The following is a 13083-nucleotide window of genomic DNA, read 5'->3' as shown; positions in this document are numbered from 1 at the left end:
GCTTTCCTCACACACTGTACTACAATTTACTATAAATAACTCCAAACGTTTTTTGGAGTTTACATTATGTCTCGATCAAGGTTAATCAAGATTAGCTGGCGTAATCCTAGGTTCATAGCATCTAGAGAATTTGGAGTATTTACAGAACAAAAACAAACCTTTACTTTTAGTCCAGTAGAGTTTAAGAGCTCACTTGTGCAGATTGTTCATGGCTAGTTACTGCTGATGTGTCTGTGGGAGAAGACCTAGTCTCCAATCAAATCAGATTTTGTGGGAAGCCCAGAGACACGCAAGTCTATAATCCTAACACCCAGTCTCGATTTAATCATGTAGACTACATCTAATCAGTTCAGCATCCATTACTGAGCATCTCCAATGATCCTTAAAAATATCCAGAGAAACCATGCCTTGACCTCTTCAAACATGATGAGCACAGTTTATGGCCATCTATGTAATCATGGGGGGGTGAGGAGTGGGCGAGGCACGGATCGAGACAACCAGCCCTGGGATTTGAAAAATTACATTGGATAATTGCACACATTAGACCTAGGGTGTTAAAAACTTTCTTTCGGCTGCTGCCGTCACCACAGTGGACCACACCTATCTAACATAACCCTCCCATTTATACCCAGGCTTCAAACTGGCATTGCCTCCAGTGGCTGAGTAGTATTGGGTTGTGGCAACCCTCCGCAGGCAGGGTTTAAATCCACATGTTCAGATCCCCAAAACAACCACTTAAAGCCTTAGCCACCTGAGACACCATTAGTTAAAAGACTACTTTGTTGATACTCCAGCGATATGAGACAAGGCCTGCTGAAAATGACGTCCTAAAGAAATTTCAGTACTTAAGTCGACCTGTTTTCAGAATTTCTGAAGGCCTCAAAAACCCTCATAAGTGGTGCAACTTCTTTCCAGGTGCGAATGACGGTCCAATATCAATCAGAATAAAAATTTTTTATGTTTACATAATTTGGTAGATGGCTATATACAGAGTGACTTTAATTGATTTTAATCTCATTATTCATCCGAGCAGTTGAGGCTTAAGGGTCTTGCTCAAGGGCCCAACAGTGGCAACAAGTTTTGAATATGAAACCTTTTGATGAGTAGTCCAATGTCTTAACCACTTGAGCTAATAAAATAATCAACTAAGTTTTACAGCTCAGTAAGGCAGTAACCTCTCGCAGCCGAGGTCTAGAGAGAGCTGATTGGCCGAGCTCTCTCAGAGGGGGGGGATGAGAGGTAATTAGTGCTCCCACGTTAATCACGGCTCTACAGCCAATCAGGGGCGTCTGTGAGCTCACGCAAGCGGAAGGAGCAGATAGCGCTGTCCTCCAAGTGTGCGTGAACAAGCAGTTCGAAAAGATGCGGTCGGCTGGCGTCACGCAGTTCGGAGGAAACATGTGATAGTCTTCAGCCCTCCCGACTAAGTGGTCATAGTAGCCTTAATGTGGAGCCCCCTAGTGATGGGGAGGAATTGGACACGACTAAATTAGGGAGAAAATTTGTTAAAAATATTTTTAAAAAGAGACAATGTTAATGTTAATGACTATAAGAACTCAATAATGATTCTAACTATGCATCTGTGATCCCATAATGGTGGGTTCGATTTCCAGTCAAGTAAAAATGATCGCTTTACATAACTCCACGCTGAGAGTCCTTGTCCCCGGGGCCTGACCTGGGGCTGAGTACAGGAATTGGAGTGACGTTGAAGTTTTTTTTTTTTTTCATCCAGACCAAGATGGAGGTGTACTGAGGCATCCTGGGTGACTCATCACTTAGCGACATGTAAATCAGCTGCTGCACCCACAGCCAGCACTGAGATCAGATCAGGCGCTAATCAGATTTCTGCTGAAGGAAATTAAGTCTTGTGTTCTCCTCGAGTCGATGAAACAACGTCTAATACTTTCTATGCAGCTCATATCCATAAATTCTTCAAGCTGTTGTTAAGAATTCCATATAAGCATGTTTATGACCCTAATAAGACCTTAATGTTATACTATTAATAATTTCCTCGATAATCATTCACACTTTTCATTATAGCGCTGTGCTGTAATATTTATGAACCGTTATAGCCATTAACAGAAATGTGACTTATATTGTATGCTAAATTATTTATCGATTTTTAAAGAACTTCATCTGTAATATTGAAACACTAAATTCCATATTTATTACAGAAACATAGACACATCACAGCAGTGTGAAAACTTTCATGACAAAATAGGCATGTTAAAGAAAATGATGTTCTGTTCTCGAAGAAAAATTCCAAAATGACAAGGACATTTTAAGAGACATGTGATGCCTCCTTAAACTTAATGTCTTCTGGATGATTTCAACTTGGTATGGTACTACCAAGCCGCCATGGTAACTAGTGATCTGGGTAACTTCTTGCATACTGCAAATTATTTAATTATTAGTTTTTTATCTCTGGCAAGCAGACCCTATTCGTCCTTGATTATACTAGAAAAAAAGACAGGCTTTAAAGAATAATCTTAGGTATGATAAAAATTATTTTAGAAATTACACAACAAATCATTAGAAGTAGGATGAAATAACCAGAGAAGAATAATTGTAAGTTTATGTTCTACAACAAAGAGCGTTCAAGTCATAACGGAACTTTGGGATGAAAGTTCTCATGAATGAAGGCATAAAACTTATTGATGTTCATTTTGTGTGCAATATGTAAATAAATGTAAAAAAGTTTAGTTTAATGTTTAGCACTGTCGCCTTGCACCTCCAGGGTCTGAGTTTGATTCCTGGCCAGGGTCGATTCTCACCTCTGTGTACATGGAGTTTGCATGTTCTTCCTGTGCTTGGTGGGTTTCCTCCAGGTACTCTGGTTTCCTCCCACAGTCTAATAACATGCAGATTGAGGTGGGTTTGTGTTTCCAGATTGCCCATAGTGTGTGAATGAGTATGTGTGTGTGCGATGGATTGGCACCCTGTCCAGGGTATAACCCACCTCGTGCTCTAAGTCTCCTGGGCTAGGCTTACAGGATTAAGCGGTATAGATGATGAGTGAGTGAGTAAATAAGGTAATTGCGTTTTTCTATATAGCTTGTATACCTTAGAAAACACATTGTAACCTGTAAACTATTGACAGAATAGCAGCAACATGTATAGTGTTTCATAAAAGATGTTAGATAAAGCTTTGTAAAGTGCAGCATCCTGTGGTATTGAGTCTTACTGGTTGAGGTTTTTTGACTCGTCTATGTGAGCGTTCATAGGCAGCAGGGTTTTCCGTAGAATACAGTCCCTCCGTGAAGAAAATGTTCTGGCGGTGGTGGCACAGATGCTCCTGTACCTGCAGCCAGATGGCAATGAACTGAAGATTCCATGCGAGGGTTGAGGGGGGTCATCCACATTACTGGTGGCTCTGTGGATACAGCGGATGTTGTACAGGATGACGATGGTGAGTAGAAAGACCCTGTTGATCTTTTCAGCTGTTCTCAAAATCTGCTATCGGTTCTCGCAGTCAGAGACCATGCAGTTCCCGTACCATATGGTGAGACAGCTGGTCAGGATGCTCTCAATTGTCTCGCTGTAGAAGGATGGGAAGGGGAGAGGAGGGGTGTTTAGCTCTCTTTAGCCTGCGTAGGAAGTGGGGGTGCTGCAGAGCCTTCTTGGCTAGGCAGGTGATGTTGAGAGTCCAGAAGAGGTCCTCAGTTGTATGAACAACTTGGAGAAGCTTGGAGCTTTTTGGCTTCCTCCACTTTTATTCTGTTGTTTTGCAAGGGTGAGTGGTCTCAGGTCCTCAATCATGGATTCAACAATCATCTCCTTAATAATTTTTGTTGTCGCTGCACCACTCTGTGAGCTGGTCCACTTAGTCCCGAGAGGCTGACTCAACCGTGTTGCTAATGAGGCCCATGACTATAGTGTCCTCAGCAAAGGTGAGGGTGATTTAAATTGTACTTTACAGCACCATGATGAGTCAGCAAGGAATCAGTAGCAGATTGAGCACACAGCCCTGAGGAGTGCCGGTGTTCAGTCTGGAGATGTTGCCAATCCTACTGTAACTAAATGGGGTCTCCTGGGCATAAACTCCAGCATCCAGTTACACATGGAAGTGTTTAAACCCAGAATGCTCAGCTTTTGTTTTACGTGCTGTAGGATGATTATCTATAAAAGCAATCCTGTCCAAAGGAACTATGAAGTTTGTTTAAGATAAGCTGGTACTTGTGTTGAAAATTCTCATAATTGAGGCCTGATTGATATTTAGAGAAGACTTCAAGCACAGTACAGTGATGAGACTCTTAGCCGCGGTAAAACATTTGAATGGTACGAACATCAAGAAGACATCAAGAAGAAGAAGAAGGCCGTTCGTCCGTGAATGACGATCTCAACCGAGGGGGCTTAGAGTTCGTTGCATTTGTGAACATTCAGCAAAAGGAAGACCTGATCCTTGAAAATCGATGAATAACTTGTTGCCAAACTTGCAGAAAAAGACTTAGTTGTCTATGGGAACTGTAAACACAATCATTCACCAGTACCCCTCGCACATTACAGGAATGCAGTTGGGAGTTAGTGTGACGTCCCTGTACAATCCTGACCTCACTCCAAGCCATTCTCACATGTTTGGGCCTTTAAAGGAGCTCCTGGGAGGCTAGCGTACTGTGAGAACTTTTTACCTTGATGGTAGCCAAGCATAAGTTGGATACATGCATTAGTGCAGCAAGGGATTATACTGTATATACTGTATAAACTCTCGAAACTTTGTTCTGTTACTATGCACAATCAAAAGTCCTAGTTGAACTTGAACACCCCTCTTAGACATGATTGTTTCAGTATGAACAAACTAAATAGGAGCAGTATACTTCTCACAGATCTCTTTTGACAGATCGATCTAGGAAAACTTAAATATACCCAAAGATGACTATTTGCTTCTTGTGTAAATCTACTGTAGTTCATCCTGGTTGTTTGCCGCTCATATATAAAGAGTAGGCAAGTTTAAATCAAGCCAGTGAAATACTGTATAATATGGTACACACGCATAATAAGTGTTATCTTCCAAAATATTCTGTTTAATATTCCACCACTACACACTCATATCAGAAGGGGTGTATCAGAATAGAGAGCAAGATGTGGTTTTCCCACGTTGTTTTGACCACAAATGGCTTTTTCAGCACAGGATTGGGAACACAGCTTGCAGGGGAAAAAAAATCCATAGCGGCAGCACTTTCTTTTCTCAGAGCCTTGACCATTCTCTAGCTCAGCAGTCACTAATCATGGCTGTTTCCTTGATGAGTGAGGGTCTGGTGCCGGAGAATGTTTGCAAGCAATTGGTAAACTCCTGTGAATGTGGGTTCTTTCCAGCTAACACAATACACTTGATCATCTCTGACAGTCGAATTCCAGGTTCATGTTAATGCTCTTGATTTTTTTATGCTACATTAGCTGTTTCTATAGTAACAGTGTACACAAGGGCTTGTACGATGGGTGCTGCGAAAAAAAAAATTGTTAATTGTTGAGTAGTGAAGTTTTCTGTTAGGAGAGGCTTGTTTATTCTTTATGGAAGGAGTCTCCAGGCCCAGTGGGAGCATCTCCACCTTTCTCAAGCAAAACTGCGAATCAATTTCCGCGACAGGGAACCCCAGCCATGGAAGTGTGTTCACAGTGCCGGCCTTAAACCTGAATAAAAAGGGAACAGATGCATCTGGCGTAAAACCTGTGCCAAATCAAATAAATGGATCGAATGTTCTGCTTTAAAAAAAAAAGCAATATGTTGATTGTATACCTCCTGACCTGGGTATCCCATCAATGGATTTTTCTTCACTGATTGACGACAATGCCAAGATTGATCAGGCTTAAGTTGTGAAAGAGTGCTTCTGGGAACATGGGGAACCGTTTTCACACATGAATTGGACACCACAGAGTCCTGACCTTAACCTTACTCAAAGGTTTTGGGATGTGCTGGAGAAGATTTTACGAAAAGGTCATGAATACAAGATCTTCGGTCAAAAATCCATGCAACTCGTTGTATTCTCGAAACAATGCCCAGGCTAATCAAAGGGAAAATTTATACAAGACAATATTAGCATGTGATTTATTAGTGCATGAGTTTTTTTTTTTTTTTTGACTGCACTGTGTAAAAACAAATTGCATGACATGCTGTCATAGGACAACCAATATTCAAAGGGTGTTCATGTCAAAGCGGGACCTTTGATTGTGCAGAATAACAGAACACAGTTATGTACAGTACATTATGTGACTGTGACCATACCTAACTGTTATCTCCCCTCTTCTGCTCTCTCTCCCGCTCTTTTCCCTCTCTCTCTTTCCCCCTCTCTGTCGAGCTACACATGTCGTTTCTGAGTCGCCGGTGATCCAGACTCCTTCTGCCCTCTGGACCTGTCTGACCCATCCTGGTGTCCCGCTTCTGGTAGGAGATCTCGTCACATGGGTGCCCCGTGTGTCTCTTTGGGATGCGTCTGGTGTCTGGGGGCGGTTTCACTCTACCATGAAGACGGTTCTGGCCTCGAGTGATGTTGACAGCTGTTTCTGTGAGAACTTGACTTGCCTGCAGTTGCTCGATAGTTCAGGACTGGAATTTCCTACAAGTCTACCTGAGCCTCCAATAACTACCTGGACTCCATATTAACATCAATTAACATCAACTGTTATAGCTAAACTGGCTAACATACCTAACACACAGTATGAATGCAGATCAATTCCCGCTTTCTGTTTCACCCAGATGAGGATGGGTTCCCTGTTGAGTCTGGTTCCTCTCAAGGTTTCTTCCTATTACCATCTCAGGGAGTTTTACCTTGCCACTGTCGCCCTCGGCTTGCTCACCAGGGACTATTTGACCATTTTGATTAATACACATTCACTTTCCATACAAACTTTTTTCGATTCTTTTGATTGTGTAAATCTGCTTTGGGACAATGCCAATTGTTAAAAGCGCTATGCAAATAAAATTGAATTGACGTTATAAGAGTAAAACTCAGTTTATTTCTCTATATAATCCCCTTCTACACTAATGCACTTATCCCAGCGTTTCACTGGTGCTTGGACACCATCAAGGTAGAAGGTTTTCTTAGTACAGCCTGCTTCATGTTTGAAATGCTGGCCTTCCAGGAACTCCTTTAATGTCCCAAGCAGAGGACGCGGTCAGGACAGTAGTGACGATGTGGCTCCTAGCTAAATTCCTCTAAAGAGCAACTGGTGTTGATGAATGATTTTGTACAGTTTTCACAGACAAATGCATTTCTTCTGCATATTCATATTTATATTCACAGACATACAGCCCTATTTAAAACATTGATCAGTAACCCAGACCTCAACCAATGAGCCAGTACTGCCTGTAGAGACCTATGCTATGACTCTCTTGCTCACCGCACTTTCCATATGATTTATGTGTCACATTTATACATTACAGAGTGCCAAATTAGACATCTCTGAACCACAGCAGTAAAAGGACATGCATAAATTAAAGTATGCAGCAGCAAGACAGTAACAGTCAACTGCCGATACGGATGATTGGAAAGAAGGATTGTGTTTTACTGTGAAAAATGTTGCTAATTAATGTAAGTGGCATCGTGATCACTCTTGCCATAGGCTCGGCTGCTTGTGGTCGAACAGTAATGAAAGCAGTGTATTCAATAAATCATGGACAAGCGTGGCTAAAAGTCTCAATAAAATCTAATTTAAAAGTAAATGAAGCACTTAAAATACTTTTTTTTCCAAATAAAGAAGAGTAACTTTTGCCTCGTGAAATAAGGATGTTACAAAAACTTTGTCTAAAATAATGCTCTGTCTTGTACACAATTTATACCAATGTAAAGTGCTACTTGTTTAAAATGCGTTTTTCCATTAGGTTAATTCGGAGGGTAGTTCGGCCTGCGAGACAAATCTCAAAGTTTGTAATAACACATTTCCTATAATTGTTGTTTCTGTAGAAATTACTCACACAGGGATACTGGACACAAACTGATGTGTGTAATTGGCAATATGTTGTAGTCCAGTGCTCCAGGCCTAGTTCCTGGAGGTCTTTCATGTACAACATACACCAATCACCCACTCTGTTTATACTGCTTTATCCGGTATACAGGGTCACGGGGGGCCTGCAGCCTATACCAGGAGATTTAGGGCACAAGGCAGGGTGCACCCTGGATGGAGTGACAATCCATTGCAGAATACATAAACAAACACAGGCAATTTGGGAATGGCAGTTAACCTAATCTACATGTCTTTGGATTGTTGGCACACAAACCCGAGACGGGAATCGAACCTGGAAGTGCAAGGCGACAGTGCTAACCACCAAGCCACCGTGCCACCTATACACCAATCAACCATACCTTTAAATACATTGATTATCTCCTAATCATGAAACCTATTAAGGGGTGGGATATATTAGGCAAGGCGGCATGGTGGTGTAGTGGTTAGCACTGATGCCTTGCACCTTCAGGGTCTAGACTCGATTCTTGTTTCAGTGTGCATGGAGTTTGCATGTTCTCCCCGTGCTTTATGGGTTTCCTCTGAGTACTCCGGTTTTCTTCCACAATCCAAAGATTACAGGTTAGGCTAATTGGAGTTTCCAAGTTGCCCCTAGTGTGTGAACGTGTGTGCGTGCCCGCCCTGCGATGGATTGGCACCCTGTCCAGGGTGTACCATGCCTTGTGCCCTAAGCCTCCAAGGATAGGCTCCAGGTCCCCGCGACCCTGAATACAGAATAAACTGGTATAGAAGATGAGTGAGTGAGATGAGTATATTAGGCAACAAGTAAAAATACATCGACACGGTGGCATGGTAGCTAGCACTTGCACCGCCAGTGTCCAGGTTCGATTCCAGCCTCGTGGACTGTGTACAGTTTGCATATTTTCCCAATGCTTGGTCGTTTTCCTCTGGGTACTCCAGTTTCTTCCCACGGTCCAGACATGCAGATTAGGCTATTTGGCGTTCCCAAATTGCCCATAGTGTGTGTCTAGCTTCCTACATGGTTGGAATGTGAAGATTCAGTTCTCAAAGTTGATTTGTTAGAAAAAGGAATAATGGCCAACCTAAGGATCTGAGAAATTTTAACAAGAGCCACATTGTGATAGTTAGATGATCACCAAAATGGCAGGTCTTCCGGGGGTGTTCCTGGTATTTAGTGGTTTGTACATTACCTACCAAAAGTTGTGGAGGAAAGGACAACCAGTAGGGCTGTGTAGCAATAGACTAGTGAGATTCCCCATGCTGACCACTCACCACTGCTGGAAGCTCTTACAATGGTCACATGACCTGTACTATGGAGCAATGAAAGATGACAACCTTGTTTGATGGATCATGTTTTCTTCTAGATGGTTGAGTGCCACGTTACTTACTCAGGCAATAGATGGTTCCTCGATGCACTATGGAAAGAATATTCCCTGATGCAAGTGGCTTTTTTCAAGAAGATAATGCATTAAGGAATGGGTTGAAGACCATAACAAAGGTGTTCTCTTGGTTCCAGACCTCAGTCAGGTAGACATCTGTGATATGTGCTGGAATAACAGGTCTAACCCATGAATGCCCCACCGTGCAATTTAGAGGATTTTAAAGTTCTGCTGTTAAACCCTTGGTGCCAGATACCACAGCACTTGTGGAGTCCAATGTCATGACTGATATCGTGTATGTATTAACGCTAAGGCTGTAATAGGGAGTCCTACCTGTAAATATATGGGTAACATACGTCAGTGGTCCAATTGCACCACACTGTGTCCATACTTGCACATTGCACTTTGAGTATGGATGTTTGTTTAACACTCCTTCTCCTGTAAGCTCAGGAATTATAGTGTAACAGCAGTGAAATCCAATCATTTGGTTAATTTTAATTTTTAAAATCCTTGGCTGTAAAGTACTTTCTGGCGGATCTAAACCTAGCAGCTTTAGAAGTAGGGCTGGGAAATATAACAATGGTCATCAACTGTCAATAAATTGTAATGAGATACTGCAGACATCTTTTCATTACATCAGAATTACAATTAAATGTGCAGAGATAGCACTATTAAATCCTGATGATGCAACATCATATTGGATTGAGGGCAGGGCAACTCCGACTCCTCGACTTGGCTGATGTCTTTAGAGCTTCTTTCCTCATGATGTCATCCAGTTTATGAAGAACGCGCTCCCCCTTCCTGAGCGGTATGATGGCTGCATGTTGTTTATACTTACAAAGTATTGTTGGTGCAGATGAAAGTGGTACCTTCATGTTCCCAAGGATGAATCGGACATGTCAAAGTTCCACAATGTTTTTACATTTACAGAATTTAGCAGATTTCTTTAACCAGAGCGATTACCATTTTTATCTCATTACACATACTATCTCTGAGCAGTTGAGGGTTAAGGGCCTTGCTCAAAGGCCCAATAGTGGCAACTTGGTGGTGGTGTGTTTGGTTTGAACCTGGGACCTTCTGAACCATAACCCAATGCCTTAAACCCTGAGCTACCTCTGGCCTTTTTCTGAGCTCCTGGCTGGTTTCTTTAGATTTTCCCATGTCAAAGAAAGAAGCATCAACACTGAAAAAAATGAATCTGAGATGTTGTAAATGTAGCATAATTAAATCTGTGTATTCAACAATAAATAATCAAGTTTGTACGTTTACATAAATATATCTAAGTTATAACTTAATCTGCATTTGTTAAGAATACAAGACAATGTGCATTTTTTTCCTTAACATATATTTTTTACGTAATCCCTGACAATCTTTTTAAGTGGACACACACAACAAGCAATAATCTTGTTCATTTTACTCTGTTTAAATAAAACTGCCTCCCCATGGAAAAAGCATGGGAAACCCCGTATCAAATTAGTGTACCAAAGCCTTATTGCGGTAGGAAACAACTCTTTGGAGCGTTATGTTCACCTCGTGTGTAAAAAGTTTTAACGGGTTGTTTTTTCTACCCAAACGCTGGGTTGCCGCTCTTGGGTAATTTTTCTGGGTTATTTACAGAGAGTTGGGTAGTTTTTGTGTAAAATGCTGGGGTGTTACAAAACACTGACCCTCTCACAAATATACACACCTGCTAACCTCCTGTTTTTTACTAGTTAGTAATTTACTCCGCGGTCAAATTTCTCCCGAGGTATAACAATATTTTACACCTTTCCCCCTTTGATAAGTATGCAAATGTATTACCAGTAATTGCATGTAAGCTAACCAGGTAGCCCTCTTTAACCAAAGTTGCCTGTGACTTCGGCTAAATTAACTAGTCAACGCGCCAACTACAGGAAAAAGTACCACAGCTGAACAGGTAACTACTAGATGAAAGTATTAATATTTGGGTGACTGTGCCAGTTTGACCCCAGCTATGACATTTTTTTCGGTAATTAGCTTAAAATCAACGCAGACCACAAGATCAACTAGTCTGGCATATAAAAAGACTTTATCCTAAAAGCCATGCTTATTTTGCTGTTTTATTTTTGGTAGTAGCTGTCTCCATGTTTTTGTTTCAGGTTACCTATACCTTATCTTATTGGACAGCTTTGTCATTTTTTATTTAGTATCAATCCTATTACACACTAAATTAATAGTTTTATTCAGTTTAATCCTTGCTATTCAACAAAATTGTTTACTTTCTTTCATTTTTTTTTCTTTCTAAGGTTGGAACCAACATGGTGGAATACCTCCACAGGCTGAAGGGTCAAGGCCGTACCCCTACTGTACATCCTGACGTTGGGAGATGATGACCAGCGCTGCTCTTAGGCATTCGTCATTCTGGTGGGACAGGCTCTGGAGCAATGCACACTACTTGGGGCGGTTGATGTGTGCTTAAAGGCATTTTATATTTTTAACATTAACTATCCAAAGCAGTGTGCTACTGTATAGGACTTTTTGTAATGTTGCTATGAAATATCGAGGCCTACTTGAAAAGTCATAGACAGTGTTTGTATGTTAAAATGAGACCAGGGCTGGATAGTTTTGTTCTGCAAAAAAGATATTTGGAGTCACAGAGATCCTGCTCTGTAGAAGCTGCCTCAGCCTATTTGTGCAATTACTCCATTCTGCCCTTGTGAGTAATAGTATGGTAATGATGTTGCTGTTGATTATCTGTTCTTGTGCTTTTGAAAAATAAATATTTTTTCTAGGAACATTTAATAGTATGATGTTTATTGCATATATGTATGGTTTGCAAAACTTTTTTTGTAATAGACCAGTATATCAAAGTATTTTAACTGTTTAATAGACATTTTTTTTATTTTTTTTTACTGATTCACTATAAACAAATAACCAATTTTGCTGGGTTAAATTAACCCAGCAATTATTTACCCAGTATTTTTTAGGGTGGTTCTTACTTCAAGTTTTGTGCTGGATGAAGTACAAAATTGCACAACTAGTATTTTAACTATAACATATAAGAAATGCCTAACTAGATAATGTGAGTATATATAACTTTAAAATGAGACTAGGACATTTAAAAATAAAACAAAGTAGGCCCCACTCCAAGTAATGTGGAAACTTAAAAAAATAGTTAAATTTCAATTAAAAATACATATTTGAAACTCTTAAAGTTAAGTAGCATTGACACAAAAGAATGACTAGGGAAATTATTAAATTAAGTAGGATTTACTTGCAAAATTAAATAGACTTAACTAGAAAAAATTAAGTAGACTTTACTAGCAAAAAATATTTGTTACATAAAGAAATGTAAGTAGTAAATACTAAGAATAGTCTTGCTTGAACTACATAATTATCTGATGCAAAAAGTTACCTTAATTTTTTTAAGTAGATCAGGCTGGAAATTTTTTTCAGTGAAGGTTGAAAGTAGGCCTTAAAATACATCCACAGATACTCTTTCCAATTGACAATATGTCAATTAACCTGCCAGAACCTTTTAAACCCATGACATCTTCTTCTGAACATTTTTTAAACTCCCTAAAGGCACAGTTAACTGTAAACAAGCGTTTGAAAATTGCTTCTGTGAAATCTGAAGAATGGTAAAAAAAAAAAAAAAAAACACCACAGTTTTAATGACTTCAACCTATGTACTCGTACACCAATTAGCTATACCATTCACTTACTGTCTATACCGGTTTGTCCTGTATTCAGGGTCATGGGGGCCTGGAGCCTATCCCAGGAAACTTAGGGCACAGGTACACCCTGGACAGGGTTTTAGCTATAACAT

This window comes from Clarias gariepinus, chromosome 26 (assembly GCF_024256425.1).
Source record: "Clarias gariepinus isolate MV-2021 ecotype Netherlands chromosome 26, CGAR_prim_01v2, whole genome shotgun sequence".
NCBI lineage: Eukaryota > Metazoa > Chordata > Actinopteri > Siluriformes > Clariidae > Clarias > Clarias gariepinus.
Note: the sequence above shows the minus strand (reverse complement) of the source record.